General features: G+C 43.7%; 1 pseudogene; it reads right to left on the bottom strand.

Moving 5' to 3' along the window:
• Nucleotides 1-1810: 1810 nt before the first annotated feature.
• On the bottom strand, nucleotides 1811-4184 carry LOC144152558 (uncharacterized; annotated as a pseudogene).
• Nucleotides 4185-4468: the final 284 nt, after the last annotated feature.

The following is a 4468-nucleotide window of genomic DNA, read 5'->3' as shown; positions in this document are numbered from 1 at the left end:
TTCGACCAGCAGTACAGGGCTTACAGCGTTAACGATTTACGAAACTTCGATTAATCACTAAACAAATGCACCACTGAGAGGTGAACATATTGTCAATAAACACCCAGCCACCAAATCGAACCTTGTAGACTCTTGAGCTATTCTTTGGAACATTAGTCCAACTGTTTTTATGAAATCGCAGATTTCGCTATTGTCATTTCTAAGTCGCAGTCGTTCCCACTTGTCATTTACAGCTTCTAGATTTTAGTGTTACGAATGGTCTTGCGTCTTTCCTGGTTTTTAAGATCCAGATTTTGGCATTAAATACACCAATTATCCTTGAAGCCTTCAATATTCGCGTTGTTCAGGTGCACTGCTCTTTTTTTTTGCATACACGTCGTTCGGCAAGTGTGCTGCCGCACATCGACACCAGTGTGAATACGGCACAGTGGAAAAGGAGGCACGGCACGCTGTTGCCTCTACCCGCCACAACGTCCTTTCACGACCCGTTTTCTGCGCCGAAGGGAATCGGAAGTGACTCGCTACAACGATACAGATGCCTGGTTTTTGCCCCCTCTCCCGCCCTTTACACCATTTCTGTCAATACAAGGCGATCGACCTCCTCTCTTATACATTCGTTCGTTCGTTCGGTCTTTCGTTCACTGGCTTCTTTGTTTGTTTGTTTGTTTGCTTGCTTGCTTGCTTGCTTGCTTGCTTGCTTGCTTGCTTGCTTGCTTGTTTGTTTGTTTGTTTGTTTGTTTGTTTGTTTGTTTGTTCTATAGATCGATCGATCGTCCGTTCGTTAGTTCGCTTGTTTGTTTAATCATTTTTTTGTTTGTTTGTTCGTGTGTTTGTTTGATCCATCGATCGATGGTTCGTTCGATCGATCGATAGATCATTCATTCATTCCTTCATTCATTCACCGGCTTGCATGGGGCAAACGGAGGTTGTACGGGCTACCATCCGGAGAGGTGGCTCACTAAAAGCGGCGCTGTAAAAAAATCGACGTGAAAGCGATTCTCCCTACTCAATCAGTGTGATCAGTACAGCCAAGCTGAAAATGGTACTTTTTATGGAGTGAGTATGCACACACTGACCGGCTGATTGAATGCAAAATAGATAGGCAAAGAAGATACTTAAGAAAGTACTGCAGCGTTGTCGACGTAATGGTATAATCCCATTTTCGAGGCTGTGATAGTGATCCGAGGCGTAAAAAATGAAGGAATGGTTACTTTTGTATACCAAGCTTGGCCGAAGGTATGACACCACCTTTACAAAAATTTTTTAAAATTTTAACACCAAAACTTTTATTTTACATTGACCTTATGAAAGACCGTTATAAGTGGTATTTAAAATAAAAAAGAGTGAAAAAAATTTTATTGGCACTTGTTAGTGACGAAAAATTGCTCAACCTTAGCTGTTACGCGAACATTCATAACATACGAAAGCTGTGCAGAAATTGTAAACTATTCGGCACAGGGGTACCCAACTATCCAGGCTGTGCAACTAACTAGGATCTTTGCGATCCGATATATGGGAGTCAAGTTACAGCAAAAATTCCGAAGAAAGCGAAAATATTCGGCTTTTTTACTGGATTCTGTAAAATAAAACTTGATTACATAAAAACTTACGCTTAGTTTTCAATTATCCTAGTTCATTGCATACGTTGGTAATAAAGAAATGAGTAGGAAAAGTTTAATTGAAAATGCTGCATTTATTTAGAAGTTACGACTGTTTGCGTAGCAAGAAAGTACAAAAAATCAAGTTTAGAGAAAAACAAGAATAATGTTTTCCAGTCCATGAACAAACAAGAGAATCACATCGTAGAAAGTTAAAATCCACCAGGTTCATAGCTAGGGCCCTCGTTAGCTGCCACACACCCTCGTTTGGCTGCCCGCCTTTTTTTTGCGGAGTTGTTTTTCCTCATCCGTTGAGTGACGCTGGGCCTTCTTCACACGGTACCGGTCACTAGTGCGACATGCTAAGAGAGTATGGTGGCCAGGTTCGATGCCTGCTTCTCTCAAAATATCAGCTGTGCCTCTGCTGCCATTATTGAAGTGGCACACAGCGTCATATAAACCAAAAAGTAGGACAGGCAAGCCCACGTGGACGTCCTTGGGTACCCGTTGCCAAATCATACTGTTGAAACTCTCATTGGCATTTTCGGTTTTTTCGTGCAGGCACTTGCTTAGGAGCTCCTCCTTACAAAGGTCAGCATACACTGGCTTCACTTGGTTGAGTACCTCGTCGGAAAGGCCTCCCTTGTGCTTGTAGCGTCCACCACCGAGTGCTTTCTGTCTATTAAACCCGCACCAACTCTCGGGACCCAGGGGACACAGACCATGCCTTGGTGCTTCATCTTTTGAACTGCAATGGAACAGGCTTGCTAATGTTGCTTGCTTCATTTCGTGCAGGTCTCCCACATTCGCTCTGATGGCAATACCGTAGTAGTTTTGCAGCCCTTCGATGAGAACGTCGGTTAGCTTTCCTTTGCCTCCTAGTCCACGAACAGTTTTTTTCAACTTTCGTAGGCGGCACCCTACTCGCTTCTGTACATGTCCAATGCACTCCAGTTTCCGCACGCTATTTGGGCCATATATGTCCTTTACTGCCGCGTGGCTCTTGGAGTCGCCATCTCCATAGAAGTCTACATACTTTAATTGACGACTTTTTTCGGCACGCTCGAACATACGATAAAGCCCTACGGCCTCCCTGCCAACAGCACTACCGGTGTAGTTCGCCTGACACTGGGTATGGTTTGCCTTCCATTCCATAAATTCAGCACTTGTTGGATTCAACTTGCTTATGGCCTACCTAGAATCAATGAGTTTTTTCCTACCCTTTACAACACGGTTTTCGGAAGTATCTTTCCTGCGAAACTCAACAGGCTGACTTCACAAATGACCTATACTGGGGCAAATGGACGATCACATTCAAATTTATGCAATATTCTTAGACCTCTCCAAGGCCTTCGATCGCGTATCCCACAATCACCTGCTCACGTACCAAATTAGCCGCTCTTGGTATCCCCCCAAACCTTATAAAATGGCTCGAACATTTCTTAACCGGACGCGTGCAGTTTACCTGTGCTTACAATTTCCAATCAACCCTTACCAGCGTCACTTCCGGTGTCCCCCAAGGCCCCGACTTATCACCTTTATTATTTCTTATTTACGTAAATGACCTTCCCAGTAACATAAAAACACAGTTGCGCCTGTTTGCAGGTGACTGCGTTCTTTATAACCCCCTTCATTCTTCTAACGACGCAATCACCCTACAACACGACCTTGACACCATCACTTCATCTTCTACGTCAATAACTTTGCCAGTATCAACAGATATCAAGGAGACGCAGCCGTTCAATGAAGAATGTCCACGCCTTTGCCAAGTGCCATCCCCTGATACACCACAGTCAGTAGTTTCCACAACACAACGCACTTCAGCAGCGGCATTTGCCATTGACTCATACGCAACAGTCTCTGCCGCTTTACAGAGCTTGGTAGATATCTTTTAGTAGGCAGAATGCCAAGGTGGTGGTGGCATGTTCATTACTTTCGCCAGCGTTACAGCTCCAGAATAACCCTTGCCAAGCTGCCGCATAGCGTAGACAAGACGCAGGTTATTCTCAATTTAACTTCCAGCCTTTTTTGAGGATTGAAAAGAATGTCCAAATGCGCAGGAGTCACAAACAACGACGTATGCAAAAGATATTCCCTGCTGCGAGGATTCTTCCAATCGGAGTGACGTCGTCTTGCATTCTGGGCAGGCCAATTTTGCAAAAACAGACGACAGAATCTCCACAGCAATAATCCTATTACCTTGCAGTAAAAAGTCTTGTAGGGGAACTTCACAGTTGTTGTCCACGTCCCCAAGCTTTGCAGCACTCGCCGAAACATTGACGTCCGCATGGTCTTTGGTCGGAGCAATCACCGTGTGCCGATTTCCACGAAACGTTCGTTTCAGTCGCCTTTTCACCCGGAACTTGGCCATAACTTCTTATAAAAGCGTTCCGCCAATGCTTTACTTTCGCTAGTAAAGAGAATCCCGATCAACAGGACGGCCCCGAAGCTCTCACAGCAGTAGCATAAAGCGCGCGCAAAGTGAGCACCTGAGACGCCTCTAGCGTCATGCGTCCCCCTTACGGAATTTTAAAGCGATGTTTAAAAAAACAGAAAGCATCGCAAATTTATTTTGGATTATCTTTATGTATTAGACCAAAACCAAACAGAAAGAATTCAATATATACCGCTGATTTTCACTGAGTTGTCAATTTTTGCTACGACACCACATTATTTTCGGTTTCGGAACGGTTCACCAGCTGTTAGAAATTTGGCTGCAACTTTTTAACCAAAAAGGATAGAAACATAATTCTTTCTGCACAACATTTTTGAATCTTTGGGTATTCTGGAAATCTAAAAAAGAAAAAAAGTCATTTTTATAAAAATATGTCTTTTCAAAGGTTGTGACGTTGCGACGGCAGCGTAAAAAT

Source organism: Haemaphysalis longicornis, unplaced genomic scaffold (assembly GCF_048455015.1).
Source record: "Haemaphysalis longicornis isolate Haplotype H1 unplaced genomic scaffold, Haemaphysalis longicornis Haplotype H1 scaffold_9, whole genome shotgun sequence".
Lineage (NCBI taxonomy): Eukaryota > Metazoa > Arthropoda > Arachnida > Ixodida > Ixodidae > Haemaphysalis > Haemaphysalis longicornis.
Note: the sequence above shows the minus strand (reverse complement) of the source record. Positions and strands in the feature narration are given on the sequence as shown.